The sequence below is a fragment of the Myxocyprinus asiaticus genome, chromosome 37 (genome assembly GCF_019703515.2).
Source record: "Myxocyprinus asiaticus isolate MX2 ecotype Aquarium Trade chromosome 37, UBuf_Myxa_2, whole genome shotgun sequence".
NCBI classification, from domain to species: Eukaryota; Metazoa; Chordata; class Actinopteri; order Cypriniformes; family Catostomidae; genus Myxocyprinus; species Myxocyprinus asiaticus.
Window position 1 is genome coordinate 27625901 of NC_059380.1, and position 16600 is coordinate 27642500.

The 16600-nt window shown below is 36.8% G+C and overlaps 1 pseudogene; it reads left to right on the forward strand.

The window, feature by feature from the left end:
- Positions 1–1230: 1230 nt before the first annotated feature.
- On the forward strand, positions 1231–14619 carry LOC127428017 (pre-mRNA-splicing factor ISY1 homolog; annotated as a pseudogene).
- Positions 14620–16600: the final 1981 nt, after the last annotated feature.

Below are 16600 nucleotides of genomic sequence, written 5' to 3' on the forward strand. Positions count from 1 at the left end.
AGCTCAGTTTTCACTGCAGAGGCCAGTGCTCTACTGTAGGCACTGAAGTTCATTGAGACTGCACAACAACAGGATATTTTAATTATTTCTCAATCAAAATCAGCTAACTGATCACCCAACAATTGTGAAGATTTTAATCAAAATTTCATCCCTTGAAGCTCAAAATTTTAACATCATCTTCTGCTGGGTACCTGGCCACTGTGTGGTGATGTACAAGCAGATAATGCTGCCAAAGAAGCATGAAAATAATCATCAAAGCTGGCATGGCTTTAAGAAACAAACAAACAAAGTCAAAGATTGAGGAGAGTAAATTTATAACTTAATGCAACAGCTTGCCTGCAAGTTATCTGATGATCTGTAACTTGCCAAAGGATTAATTTAATCTATAAATTATTCAATGACAAAACTTCAGACAGCAAGTTTTACTTGGAAAAGTTATGTCCACAAGAATACAAATGTTAAGTATCAAAAAGCAATATACAAGTAGCTCTGAGGTTTGCTTGCTAAAAACTTATTGTAAACTTTGATGTAACTTACATATAGAAAGTCGTGTTACCATAGATCAATAAGAACGGGCCTTTTGGAACTAAGCATAGCTTCAATGTAACTGGAATTCGGCTTGTCAGTTTTTTCAGCGCTGATGTCAGCCTATTCTGGAGAGTTAATTGCTCCATGAACTGACCATCAGAGCGATTCAAAACTTCGGCAAAGGATTAATAAGATTCATTGCACCATCACGGAATGCCAAGCAAGCTTATGTTAGAGTTGATAAATATCTTCTATCATTTTCTATACAACAGTGATATAAGTGGAGTCTCCTGCATGATGAGAAAACCTTAGATTAGATTAGCCTTTATTGTCTCCCTTAGGAGAAATTTGTCTTGGGCATTCGAGAGAACAAAGCCAGCATAGCAGCACACATACAAGTAAACTACAATTAACATGCATTTAGACATCAGATATTGCACAAAGCCCTATACCATACTATATACCATACATTTGCACAGATGCCCTACACCTAAATATTCCACAAATGCCCTGCACCTAAGTACTTGAACCTGTACTTGAAGACCAAATTAAATGACTTGCAGTTGCCTTTGTGCCCATCCCTTTTTTCAACCCGATCTCATGAGAATTTTTAAGAAAACATGATTTATACACCAACCCATCACATACGCTTTCTATATGTCATTGTAGACTCTGATGTTTTGTTTGTTCATTGTTTAATAAATGCGTGTAGTGGCAAAGGTAAGCCTAACATAGAGTGTGTCACCTAACCCAGACCCTGAAACTAACCATAATATTAAAGAAAAAAACCCTGTTGTGTTGAATGATATATTTTGTCATTTTAACCCCTAACCAAACCCCAAACCTTAAAGGAATTTTCCCGGTTCAATACAAGCTAAGCCCAGTCAGCAGCATTTTTGGCATAATAATGATTACCACAAAAACTAATTTTGACACGTTCCTCCTTTTCTTAAAAAAAAAGCAGAAATCGAGGTTACAGTGAGGCACTTACAATGAAAGTGAGTGGGGGCCAATTTTGAATGTTAAAATACTCACTGTTTCAAAAGTATAGCCACAAGACATAAAGGATATTTGTATAAACATGATTTTAATGTTATAAAAAATCACTTACTAACCTTTTCTGGGTAAAGTTATAGCCAATTTTACAACTTTGTTAACATGACGATATAAACATTCCCTTTCATTGTCCCAATTCACTTCCATTGTAAGTGCCTCACTGTAACCTGTATTTGTGCTTTTTTTTTTAAAGAAAAGGAGGAACGAGTTGAAATTCATTATTGTGGTAATCAACATTATGCCACAAATGCTGTCGACTTGTATTGAACCCAGAATATTCCTTTAACCTAACCCTAAATTTGAAACTGTGACCATGATTGTAATAGATAAATATGCTTGGTGCATGATGAAAGAAAGGGAAATATGGGAAATTTGAAGGAGATGAGGGAAGCGTATGTGATTGGTTAGTGCATAGGTCGTACATGTACGTACAAACGAAGTCGTACAATTTCTTACGAATTCTTATGAGATTGTGTTGCCTTTTTTTTTTAATAGCAAGCAGTCTTTAGTTTATGTCACAGTCATAAACCATGTTTTGCCCCTTACTATTATAGATACAGGTGGTTTTAGGGGAGGACCATTCTCATTCTAGAGAGCATTTGATTGGACAAAAAATTGCATATTCCCATACAAGATGAGTCATATTTTTGTCCATTTTCCTGGAAGAGAAAGATTGAAGATTTTAAATGTATATTTGCATCGAGGTGAAGACTGTAAACTTGCAGGAGCTACCAATAATATCAAAGTTGAAGAGATAGTATCATAATATAGTATCATTATAGTCTACATGTTGGTGCTGTACAGCTTCATGGTTAAAAAAAAGAATTGGACAACGTAGGGGTTGGGTAAAAGACCAATCAACAACCAAATGGTACTACTTTCAACCAAGATATTTGGCAAACAAAATGGATGGCTCTTTTGATAATTCTTCGACAAGCTCTCAAAACATACCCATGTTACAGTGTTTGATGACACTACATAACTTAAGAACTGAATTACATACAGTAAACTGGGAATTGTGGACATAGGTACACTAATATTTGACAGCCAAAAAGTGTCTAAATACGTGTTGTCTTTATTTGAACAGTTCTATATCTGATGTTTCATAATTTAAGATAGTACGAACACAAAAAGTGTTCCATCTTTCTACTTGGTTTGATATTTTGTTATGTGATGCAACAACGTTCCTACATTTTAGAGTGGCCCAATACATTTTGTCTTAATTTTGAAGATGCTTGTGCTATCTTTCCTTTAAATAAACGACACTTGTTTTGTTATATTGTTATGAAATTGAATGGCATTTTATATGGCCGATGTGTCCAAATCTTTTTATGTTGTTGAAGTGTAATGCCACACTTTACCACTAGATGGCATAAGAACACCATTAGAAAAACAGATTATTTCGCGTTATTGCCTTTAATTAGCTCATTATATCAAGGCTTCTTTCAAAAAGGTTGATCTTACTAGTTAGCATGACAAGTATGATGAAAGAAATGAGTTCGACTATATATATTCCTCGATAGCAAACGTTTGTTCGGTCTGCTCTGTTCTCATTTGTTTTGTTTGTTCCAGCCAGGGGTCCGGTTGGACGCGCCGGAAGTTGCCTCTACTCACACGTTTTATTCATGAGTCGTGCGCGCTCACCGTTGTGCTCACGCAGGGTTCACCTGCTGAACTACAAGCATGGTATACTCTATAAACTGTGGGCTTTTAATTATCATACCCGTGGTAGTTTAGAAGTGAATTAGGGTTAGTAGTATTAGGGTTTAAGTAGAGTAATTCCAGCGCTTTCTAAATTAATGTATATAAACGTTTTATAATAAGAATCGCAACTCTAGTGCTTAGTAACTTTATCAATGACACATGAGTTAAACAAGATTTTATAACAGAGACTTACATTGATTTTAACAGTGTTACGCGGATCAGAAAGATGGTCATGCTTGTAGAGTTTAAAGTGTTGTACTGTGCTCGTGCGGCTCAGTGCGACTATATCTGACACAGAGTTGGATATTTATACACACTGACGACCAAAAGTTTGGAATAATGTACAGATTTTGCTCTTATGGAAAGAAATTGGTACTTTTATTCACCATAGTGGCGTTCAACTGATCACAATGCATAGTCAGGACATTAATAATGTGAAAAAGTACTATTACAATTTGAAAAAAAATTTCAGAACTTCAAAGATTTCTCATCAAAAAATCCTCCATGTGCGGCAATGACAGCTTTGCAGATCTTTGGCATTCTAGCTGTCAGTTTGTCCAGATACTCAGGCAACATTTCACCCCACGCTTCCTGTAGCACTTGCCATAGATTTGGCTATCTTGTCGGGCACTTCTCACACACCTTACAGTCTAGCTGATCCCACAAAAGCTCAATGGGGTTAAGATCCAAAACATTCTTTTCCAATTATCTATCGTCCAATATCTGTGTTTCTTTGCCCACTCTAACCTTTTCTTTTTGTTTTCTATTTAAAAAGTGGCTTTTCCTTGCAATTCTTCTCACAAGGCCTGCACCCGTGAGTCTTTACTGTTCATGAAACTGGTGTTGAGCGGGTAGAATTCAATGAAGCTGTCAGCTGAAGACATGTGAGGCGTCTGTTTCTCAAACTAGAGACTCTGATGTACTTATCCTCTTGTTTAGTTGTACATCTTGCCTTCCGCATCTCTTTCTGTTCTTGTTAGAGCCAGTTGTCCATTGTCTTTGAAGACTGTAGTGTACACCTTTGTATGAAATCTTCAGTTTTTTGGCAATTTCAAGCATTGTATAGCCTTTATTCCTCAAAACAGTGATTGAGTGACGAGTTTCTAGAGAAAGCTGTTTCTTTTTGCCATTTTTGCCATAATATTGACCTTAAGACATGCCAGTCTATTGCATAATGTGGCAACTCAAAAACAAACACAAAGACAATGTTAAGCTTCATTTAATGAACCAAATAGCTTTCAACTGTGTTTGATATAATGGCAAGTGATTCTTTTAGTACCAAATTAGCAATTTGGCATGATTACTCAAGGATAAGGTGTTGGAGTAATGGCTGCTGGAAATGGGGCCTGTCTAGATTTTATCAAAAATGACTTTTTTCAAATAGTGATGGTGTTGTTACATCAGTAATGTCCTGACTATACTTTGTGATCAGTTGAATGCCACTTTGGTGAATTAAAGTACCAATTTCCTTCCGAAACAGCACATTATTCAAAACTTTTGTCCGCCAGTGTCTGTAATAAATTATGGAGAGAATATGTCAGAACTTAACAATTTTAAATGGTTTTATGTTTTGTTTTTTATTTTATTAAATTGTTATTGTTTTTGTTAGGCTCAAAATGCAGAAAAGGCCATGTAAGTGTCATCTTTCATTGTTAAACTCTGTTGATTGATTTTAGGCCTGCACGGTAATGACAAAAATATTTCCCTTGATTTTGTAATTTAGATTAACCTCCTATTGCGTTCAGGTCATCAACCAGACTTCCTCAAGACTATCAAAATACACATAGTATTTTGTCTTCTTCAGATTTGATAATAAAATTGTTTAAGAGATATAACCATTTAAAACAAATTGTTACATCTGTTGCGTTAGTGGGTCAGCTTTGAGCCAGGCATCAACTAAGGCTTCACACATGATATTTATATAGATTTTGTTTTGTACATCTATGAATTAGATTTCTTTTCTGATAAACACTTCACTTATATTTAGCCTCTTTCCCATACTCTCACAAAATTTTTTGGCACTTTTTTTTTGGCAAAGATGGTGCTAGTGTGAATAAGGTCTTTTTTTGTTTTTTTTTCTGTTTTTTTAATAAATGTGTTTAACAAAAGTGTCCCTGCTCAGGGGGTCCCTGGCTTCACAAAGGTTGAAGACTTTTTTTATTATTTATTTACTTATTTTTACCTATTACTGATTTAGCCTACTCAACAGACATGTCTGTGATTATTTACAATACTCAAACACTGAAGACAAATAGTTGTAGAAAACTGGGGTAAGGGAATGGAGTAGGGGGGGTTCATCAAAAAAAGGTTGAGAACCACTGACTTATTATTTGTTTTCAATTAATTATTGTCTGAAAAAGACAATTTCAGAATGTCAGTATTAACCTTGTACACTGCACTGCATGGACCTCACCTTAAACTTTCCCTCCTCAAGCTGGGCTTGATGCAACCTGGCCAAGGCCGTCCTGCAGAAATAAGAACAATCATTAAAATGTCTACAGGACGGCCTTGGCCAGGTTGCATCAAGCCCAGCTTGAGGAGGGAAAGTTTAAGGTGAGGTCCATGCAGTGCAGTGTACAAGGTTAATACTGACATTCTGAAATTGTCCATATCAATGCAATATCTGTTGACATGGTCGTATGATAATTTCACAGGAAAAAAGACCATTTTTTGCTTCTGAGTGTAATGAGTTACCCAAAGCTGAGAAGTGGAGAATACAGGTAAGAAAATTGTTAATTCTGAGGACTTTTTGTAGTTGTTCTTCTAAAATATATTGGCAAGATGCTATGCACATATGCACTGTTAACTTTCTTTATAGATTGAACGATATGTACGTAATAAATACATGTTAACTCAGCCATGTAGATTTAATTTTTGGTTTAATCAATATTTTTCTTACTCTTTCAGATCATCAGTGAGATTTCAAAGAAGGTAGCTCAGATTCAAAACAGTGAGAATGTGTCAAGAAAATTGATTTTAAATAAAATAAATATAATTAAAAAAAAATTCTCCCCAATTTGGAATGCCCAATTCCCAATGCGCTCTAAGTCCTTGTGGTGGCGTAGTGACTCGCCTCAGTCCGGGTGGCGGAGGACGAATCTCAGTTGCCTCCACGTCTGAAACTGTCAGTCCAAGCATCTTATTATGTGGCATGTTGAGCGCGTTACCGCAGGGACGGTGCGTGTGTGGAGGCCCACGCCAATCTCCGCGGCATCCACGCACAACTCACCAAGCGCCCCACCGAGAGCGAGAACCACACAGGAGGTTACCCCATGTGACTCTACTCTTCTTAGCAACTGGGCCAATTTGGTTGCTTAGGAGACCTGGCTGGAGTCACTCAGCATGCCCTGGATTCGAGCTTGCGACTCCAGGGGTGGTAGTCAGTGTCAGTACTCGCTGAGCTACCCAGGCCCCCCTTAAATTAATTTTAAGAAATTAAGATGTACAGACCTCATGAGTCATTTAACCACCGAACTCTTGAATATCTTTCTTTAGCTGGTTTTGGTGAATTTAAGATCCATGATTTGAATGATGAAATCAACAAGCTGCTTCGAGAGAAAGGGACACTGGGAAGTCCAGATTAAGGAACTTGGAGGGCCTGACTATAGGGTAAGAAAATAAGTTTGTATAAGTATGTTTCAAGTTTATACGTTTTTTGTCCATTGCAAATCATGAAAGAGTTATTGGAGACAGCTGAAATCCTTTATTTAAAGGTGCACTCAATAAGGGTGTATTGCGATTATTTTGTCAATATCCTATATATTGTCCTGCCCTATTGTCAAATAAAATGTTATTTTTGTTGAACAAAATTATATGCCATTATAGTCAGAGTCAAATTGTCTAAAATTAATGAATATAACATGATGAAACATTGACTAACTTAAAAATAAATTTTTGTCAAAAGACAAAAATGATAACTAAAAAAATACAAATGAAAATTTACACTGAACAACACAAGAAAGAAAGCCTCATTTCATGGAGTCTGTAATCTAACTCTTCCTTTTAAAGTCTGTTGTATTTTAGAGTATCAATCGATGAATGTTACAGTATTGTCATACTATATCTCTTTACATTTTAGCAGTGTTTTATACTTGTGAAAATGGTTTTATTTTTATTTTTTTTACATTTAACAGCGAGTGGGGCCAAAGATGCTGGACCATGAGGGTAAAGAGGTACCAGGAAACAGAGGATACAAGTATTTTGGTGCAGCAAAAGACTTACTTGGAGTCAGAGAGTTGTTTGAAAAAGAGCGTAAGTTCAGTGAAATAGTATCTGATTTGCTGGATTGGTGGTTTATATGCCATTCTTTACTCTGAGTTTATTTTGTAATATGTTGTAGCAAAGAGGCTTAATTTGATCTTTTATTTCAATTGTCATTTTTGCAGTGCTGCTGATTTATCTGTATGGACCTTGTGGAATTTCTTTTGCAGCATATTACCCACAAAACTCAGATTTTTTTAATTGATATTTTAGATTCAAAGCTGTATAATAAAAGTAGTATTTACCATCCTGTTTGGCTAGCATAACAGGTCTCATTCACCAACGATGCTTACACATGCATTTTTGAGTGCAAGCGAACGTTTTCACTCAGAAATTGTAATTCATCAATAATTTCACATTTACATTTTTCCCCCCCCACATTTAGGAAGGATACAATTTAAAACCAACTCAAACCACTTGCACACAAATCACTAACTCTGGGTAGTACCTCATTTAGAATAATGTGGATTCATCAATATTAAAACAAAGGTTTGAACAAATCTGGTGGAAAATTTGTGTGAGAATATTTTCTTCACACTTCAGAACACAATTAGTAGTGAATGAGACTTGAGCTGTGTCCGAAATGGCTCACTTGTTCACTCATTCACTATTTCCTATAGTGGATGTCTGTGAGTGCCCTATATTAGGCAAGGAGTGAATGAAATTAGTGAGTGAATTCGGATGCTGATGTATACACGGAGCGTTGGAGAGAGCACTGGAGATGACGCAGAAACAACTTTGTCACATATGAACTTTTATCTTACATGTAGGATTATAATAACAATAATAATTTATTAATAATAACTTTTTATTCTTTTAAATTGGTATATACAATTAATCTTAATTCTGTTTGTCATGTTTAACCTGTTATTTCCATAATGGTTAAAATATTTATACTGCTAAAAACTGCCAACAAGAATAAAAACATTTGTACAAGTGTACATTATTGTATTTATTTTTATTATTTTACCATCTTGACACTCTCCCATTCAAACTTGGCAGCATTTCTGAGCGCAGAGAGAGATGACTGTAATACAGTACTATAGTTATTCACAACAACATCCATTGATTATTAGATGATTTCGTGTGATAAACGAATATTTGAATAATTTCCACTGTGCGCAGTCTTCTGAGTAACAATAATATCACCTCAGTGAATTAGTGAAGAAATCGCTTAGCATTGTAATAGCAAAATAAAAACAAAACATCAAATATTTAATCTATATAAATAATAAATTGTTCAATTTATCTGTATGATTTTGGATCGTTATATTGTATCATATTAAGTTTTGATATGGCAAAAAGTAAAACACTACAGCCAGTGTGAAATAAAACAATTCAGGTATGAAATGAAGCTGTAAACTGGCGTCTCTCGTGCTCCCTCTATCTCTCTTTCTCACCCGCTCATGCTCTGTCTCCCTGCACGTCAGTCCCCCTGCGTTGGATTATGGGCAAGATAGCGTCAGTGAGTGTACATCGACTGTACACTCGAAATCAGATTGCATTGTGGGTAAGAATACGTGAACAAATGTAGGGAACGAGATATAGGGAACGAATTCGGACACTACTACAAAATGGCCGACACCCAAAATAGTGCACTATATAGTGGATAGGGGCGATTTCGAACACAGCTTTAATGTGAGTGTGTGCCGGTACATACACTATATTGCCAAAAGTATTCGCTCACCCATCCAAATAATTGAATTCAGGTGTTCCAATCACTTCCATGGCCACAGGTGTATAAAATGAAGCACCTAGGCATGCAGACTGCTTCTACAAACATTTGTGAAAGAATGGGCAGCTCTCAGGAGCTCAGTGAATTCCAGCGTGGTACTGTGATAGGATGCCACCTGTGCAACAAGTCCAGTCGTGAAATTTCCTCGCTACTAAATATTCCACAGTCAACTGTCAGTGGTATTATAACAAAGTGGAAGCGATTGGGAATGACAGCAACTCAGCCACGAAGTGGTAGGCCACGTAAAATGACAGAGCGGGGTCAGCAGATGCTGAGGCGCATAGTGCGCAGAGGTCGCCAACGTTCTGCAGAGTCCATCGCTACAGACCTCCAAAGTTCATGTGGCCTTCAGATTAGCTCAAGAACAGTGCGTAGAGAGCTTCATGGAATGGGTTTCCATGGCCGAGCAGCTGCATCCAAGCCATACATCACCAAGTGCAATGCAAAGCGTCGGATGCAGTGGTGTAAAGCACGCCGCCACTGGACTCTAGAGTAGTGGAGACGCGTCCTCTGGAGTGACGAATCACGCTTCTCCATCTGGCAATCTGATGGACGAGTCTGGGTTTGGTGGTTGCCAGGAGAACGGTACTTGTCTGACTGCATTGTGCCAACTGTGAAGTTTGGGGGAGAGGGGATTATGGTGTGGGGTTGTTTTTCAGGAGCTGGGCTTGGCCCCTTAGTTCCAGCGAAAGGAACTCTGAATGCTTCAGCATACCAAGAGAATTTGGACAATTCCATGCTCCCGACTTTGTGGGAACAGTTTGGGGATGGCCCCTTCCTGTTCCAACATGACTGCGCACCAGTGCACAAAGCAAGGTCCATAAAGACATGGATGAACGAGTTTGGTGTGGAAGAACTTGACTGGCCTGCACAGAGTCCTGACTTCAACCCGATAGAGCACCTTTGGGATGAATTAGAGCGAAGACTGCGAGCCAGGCCTTCTCGTCCAACATCAGTGTCTGACCTCACAAATGCGCTTCTGGAAGAATGGTCAAAAATTCCCCAAAACGCACTCCTAAACCTTGTGGAAAGCCTTCCCAGAAGAGTTGAAGCTGTTATAGCTGCAAAGGGTGGGCCGACATCATATTAAACCCTATGGATTAAGAATGGGATGTCACTTAAGTTCATATGCGTCTAAAGGCAGATGAGCGAATACTTTTGGCAATATAGTGTATCTACTTGAATTTCAGCTCTTGATTTTTTTCATTGCAGCCATACCACCCCCCAGAAAAACACAAGCTGAGCTGATGAAAGACATAGATGCGGAGTATTACGGCTATAGAGATGAGGACGATAGGGTTTTAGTACCTTTAGAACAGGAATATGAGAAACAAGGTGGGGAAAATTCCAACTGACCACTATAGTTGCACATTATATAGCTGATCATATTGGTTTTGGCCACTGTTTATTTATTATTATTCATCCTTTTAGGCCGATATTGAAATCTAGTAATAGGGCTAATGTTTTCTAATTCAGGGTTGTTACATATGCTGATTTTGCTCTACCTGATCACATCAACATGCAATTAAAAAGAGGTTAATAATTTTTTTAAATAAAATTAAGGGGAGGTTATAAATGTATGAGCCTGTTTTCAAACAGGTTTCCAATTCACTCCCCCATCTACCATTAGTCAAAAAACAAACAAACAAAAAAACAGATAGTCCCGCCCTAAACTTATGCCATTGTTTGAGCCAGTGTTGCTGTGTTGGGTCTGCGAATGTCCAAAACGTAGGATGGCAGGGGAAGATTCTTTAATAGTCATGAGGAAAGCGTTAACCAGGGTCAGAAATAAAGAGGGGCTCAGGGCAAAAATGCCCCCAAAATAAAATAAAGTTTTCTTAAAATCAATTAATAAATGCTGTTCTAAAACTTTACAGAATGTTACAAAAATTTTATTGATTAACTTTGAGCATAATAGGAAGAGAGAACTTTTGAGATTATTTGGAAAACATTTATTTACCCTTAATTATATTTTTACTCACCCCTAGTGATTTGGCAACTAAAAATAGCCATTTGGCTCCTAAATGTTTCCTTTTTGGAGCAAATGGATCCATTGTAATTTTTTTAGTCTGGAGTGCTGATATACACCGATCAGCCACAACATTAAAACCACCTGCCTGTTGATGAGAGAGGTCAACAGAGAATGGCCAGACTGGTTCAAACTGACAAAAGTCTATGGTCACTCAGATAACCGCCCTGTACAATTGTGGTGAGAAGAATAGCATCTCAGAATGCTATTCTGAGATGCGGGTTGGCACTGTTTTGGCAGCACGAGGGGGACCTACACAATATTAGGCAGGTGTTTTTAATGTTGTGGCTGATCAGTGTAGTTCATAATATTCTATTGTAGTCCTAGCCATAAATATGATGGCATAAAATGTTGCTGATGTCGAGTTGATTTAATTCTTAGGGTAAGATGTAGTACATTCTCAGTCTTGAGTTGACAGAAGAAATATAAATTGACATAAAAGAAAATTAAAAGAATTCCCCTGATGAAATCAAATCAGATTCCCCTTGAAATCGAATTCAGGGGGCAAATATTGCCCTTTATTGTAAAAGTTAATTTCTGACACTGGCACTATCTGATTGGCCAGTAAAACGTTTTGTATGGCTGTACTACCATTTTAGCAACCCATGAGCAAGTAGGCCAGTCAGTGTTTGTTTCACTTCCTATTTTGATGTACACGTTTCAATGAACACAAGCAAAGAAGACTGCAAAAAAACAACAAAAAAAACAAGGACAGACACAAAAAAAAGTGGAAACATCCACGGTTTATACATATTGATATTAGGCTTGCTATATACATTTAAATGTATGTATTCATAGGTTTTGTGGGTACTAAAGGAGAAAATCAGTAAAAGTAAATGAGAATTCAATGTACAATTTTGCTCATATAGTTGTACATCTATTAAGGAAAAGATTAGTCCTAAACGCATCACTTATTTTACTTATTTAGTGCTTAAGACCATTAGCAGCAGCAAAGACCACATTTGTTTTGAGCTCCACATGTCTTTGACTGAGACTTGCAACCACGAGATAAAAACTCCTTTAAAACAACGCCTTAGTCATAGGCTGACACACACACACACACACACACACACACACACACTCTCTCACTCTCTCTCTCTCTCTCTTTCTCTCTCTCTCTTACTTTCTCCCGACTGTCCTCACATCATCTGGATGAAGTCCTGCATTATGTGCACTCTTTAGTACAGTTGTGGCATTGTGGGCTGATAGTATTTGCCTCCATGTGTTTCCTATTAGTTTCTATTGAACTGAATGCTGAACATGCTGCAGGAGGTTTGATGCGAATTATATGAAGCGTAACCATGCACCTGACTGTCCAGTGACTATGTTTAAGTCACATGACAGCTACATTCCACATCTAATTGATTAACTTACTCTCGTGTAACTCGTGCAGCCACTGAAAACTTTGTGGGTGAATCTCACAAAGAAATGTGAAGGTCATATTTCACCCCAAAATTTAAATAATAAAAAATAAATGTTTAAATAATGTCTCGCATAAAGAAAATGCAGACTAATTTTGGGACCATTGCAATTTTTTGTGACCTTTTTTTCATTACAATTAAAAACACATTTTCCCCCAAATTCTCATTAATGTAAACTAAATAAATATCTAATTCTCACTGTAATAAAGAGATACTAAATTGTTATGAAAATAATAATTTGGAAGAAAAACATGCTGAACCCTCCTATTGCTTTAAGAATCTGCATACACCTTTTGCATTAGCTGGTAAATTTTGACCTGGTGGAATTTAAGCTTATAGATTATTGATAACCTGATGGTTTCCATCTAAAAACCCTATTGTAAGTCATTAATAACTCCTTAACTGTTCATACATGTAAAAATATTTTTATTTTTGGCATCTTAACAGACAAATATAAAATTACAGTACATGAATATCTGATCATCAATGTGAGAGTTACTAATACTTTGAATTAATTTCCTATTACTCATTAGTGCTCAATACAACTTGTTCAGAATTTATGAAACCAACATATTATTTTTTTAAACAACATCAAAACAACTGTACAACTTAAGTATACAACATTAAGACTTCTTTACTACACTGATCAGCCACAAAATTAAAACGACCTGCCTAATATTGTATTGGTCCCCTTCGTGCTGCCAAAACAGCGCCAACCCGCATCTCAGAATAGCATTCTAAGATGCTATTCTTCTCACCACAATTGTACAGAGCGGTTATCTGAGTTTCCGTAGACTTTGTCAGTTCGAACCAGTCTGGCCATTCTCTGTTGACCTCAAAGTCCCAGGAGATCAGCAGTTACAGAAATACTCAAACTTGCCCATCTGGCTCCAACAATCATCCATGCGATTATCTAATCAGCCAATCGTGTGGCAGTAGTGCATAAAATCATGCAGATACGGGTCAGGAGCTTCAGTTAATGTTCACATCAACCATCAGAATGGGGGAAAAAATTTTGATCTCAATGATTTGGACCATGGCATGATTGTTGATGCCAGATGGGCTGGTTTGAGTATTTCTGTAACTGCTGATCTCCTGGGATTTTCACGCACAACAGTCTCTAGAATTTACTCAGAATGGTGACAGAAACAAAAAACATCCAGTGAGGGGCAGTTCTGCGGATGGTTTGCCTTGTTGATGAGAGAGATGTCAACAGAGAATGGCCAGACTGGTTCGAACTGACAAAGTCTATGGTAAATCAGATAACTGCTCTGTACAATTGTGGTGAGAAGAATAGCATCTCAGAATGCTATTCTGAGATGCAGGTTGGCGTGTTTTGGCAGCACAAGGGGGACCTACACAGTATTTGGCAGGTGGTTTTAATGTTGTGGCTGATCGGTGTATGTTTTTAAACAAAATATATTCTGTTTACTTGCATGAACTGCCGAATGGTATTGCTTGAGTATGCTGCAAACTGGTTCATCATCAGATGTCTGCAAAGTAAAAATTTGGACTACTCTCTTTCAAGGCCTATTTAGACTGTGTACTTAATTATCTCTAGCCACACCAACTTTACACAGTTTGTTATTTGATTTAGTTTGTTTGTTACATCTTTTATGTCTGTTTTGTAAAGGTATGTGTGTGTCTGTGTATTACTGTGTGGGTGTGTGTGTATGTGTGCGTCCATGTTTGTAAACAAGATGCAGTCCCAATGAAAGACAAAATATTTGTGTGAGAGAGTATAGGAAAGGGGCTGAATTTAAGTGAAATGTTTATTAGAAAAAATCTAATTAATAGATGTACAAAAAAAAAAAAAAATCTACATTATGTATAAAGCCACAGTTGATGCCCAGGTCAAATTTGACCAGCAAAAACAATCAATGTAAAAATTTGTTTTAAATGTCTATATCTCTTTAACAATTATATATATATATATATATATATATATATATATATATATATATATATATATATATATATATATATGTATATAAGTGTTGTGTATTTTGGTAGTCTTGACAAAGTCACTAAGTCTGGTGTCCATACTGACAATTATGTAGGGGAAAGGACCCAATTAAGCCCACGCACCATATACGCCCACTTACTGTTTTATTTTGAAATCTGAAAAAGCATAAGAAAAAATTGCTGTTGCTGAGGAAATGTACACATTTGTTGGTATCCATTTACTTTTCATTTGGAGCCAATCAAATGTTTAGTTCTTGAGTTATTTGGGGAACTTATGCTGCCACTGTTCAGTGGCCATTTTGGAAGTTGCTCCAAAACGTCACTGTTTTTGATGACCTCAAAAAAAAAAAAAATTGTTCTGGAGTCAGATGAACAAACCAGGAAAGGGATGATAAAAAATAAAAATAAAAAAATTAAGAGATTAATAAATCAAATGATACTTGATATTATTTATTTTCCTTGTATTTAACAGCAATTATTTGTATTTGAAAAGATGGATTTGATGAGTTCTGGAGCTAGTGCAGGACTCTGCCTGAGTGATGCTCACAAAGATAGATGCAGTAAAAGAAGCTTCTTGAGCTCAAACAAGATTTAGTGCTCTGTCTGTAATAATAAACCAGAAATATAACTTTGTTTTCATTTATGCTAGGAACAGTGCCTTTGAAAAGCCTGTTTGCTCACAGCTTTTTGAAAAAAAAAAACAACTTTTTGTTTAAACAACAATAACAAACATACTTTACATTGTAAAATATGGTGTTTTTTATTCATGAATTTTTTTGTTTAACTTGACTCTACTTTAAATTATTGAGGTTTATTTTCCACTGATCCCTATTGTTCCAAATAAGCCCACTGAGCAAATAACCCATTGAACCTCATATTAAACTGAATTAATTGTCAACTCTACATAATGAATCTATTTTCATTGCAGGGAGAAAATGAATAGACAAAGAAAATAATTAAAAAGACTGTCAGATTCAGAAATTAAATATTTCATTTACTGGTTATTATGTTTGAGGTCTAAATCTCAATATCTAAATCAAAATTGTGGTGTTTATGTAGTAAAATGCAAAGCATTTACATTTTTAAAAGCATAGTGGGCTTATTAAGAACACGTGGGCTTAAATGGTACACATGTTCCTTAAAAGACCACTCCAGACTTTCACGTTTCCAGTTAAATTAAGTAACTTAATGTTGTCAGTTTATGACAAAACGTAACATGAGTGTTTAGATAAGAGATTAATCTTTGATTTAATGCTCAGTTTATTGGAGGGCTGTTAACATTTATATAACAAAACATGTTAAACTTAGATTTGGGTGGGCTTAATTGGGTCACTTTCCCTAGTAATTGAAAAAAATGTATATACCTCTCCTGGGTAAAAAATGACCCAAAAACAATAGGAGGGGTAATTGTCATGAAACTAATGAATCGACAGCATTTGATTGTGGACTTTAGGAGGAACCCCCCAACACTGTCCCCCCTCACCATTCTAAACAGCACTGTGGCAGCAGTGGAGTCATTCAGGTTCCTGGGCACTACCATGTCACAGGACCTGTAGTGGGAGACCCACATTGACTCCATTGCGAAAAAGGCCCAGCAGAGGTTTTACTTCCTTCACCAGTTGAGGAAGTTCAACCTGCCACAGCCGCTGCTGATACAGTTCTACTCAGCAGTCACTGAGTCTGTCCTCTGCACTTCTATAACTGTCTGGTTTGGTTCAGCTATGAAATCAGACATCAGTAGACTACAAAGGACAATTCGGACTGTTGAGAGGATTATTGGTTGCCCCCTGCCCTCCCTTCAAGAACTATACACTTCCAGAGTGAGGAAAAAGGCTGGAAAAATCACTCTGGACCCCACTCACCCTGCCCATTACCTTTTTGAACTGCTGCCTTCTGGCTGAC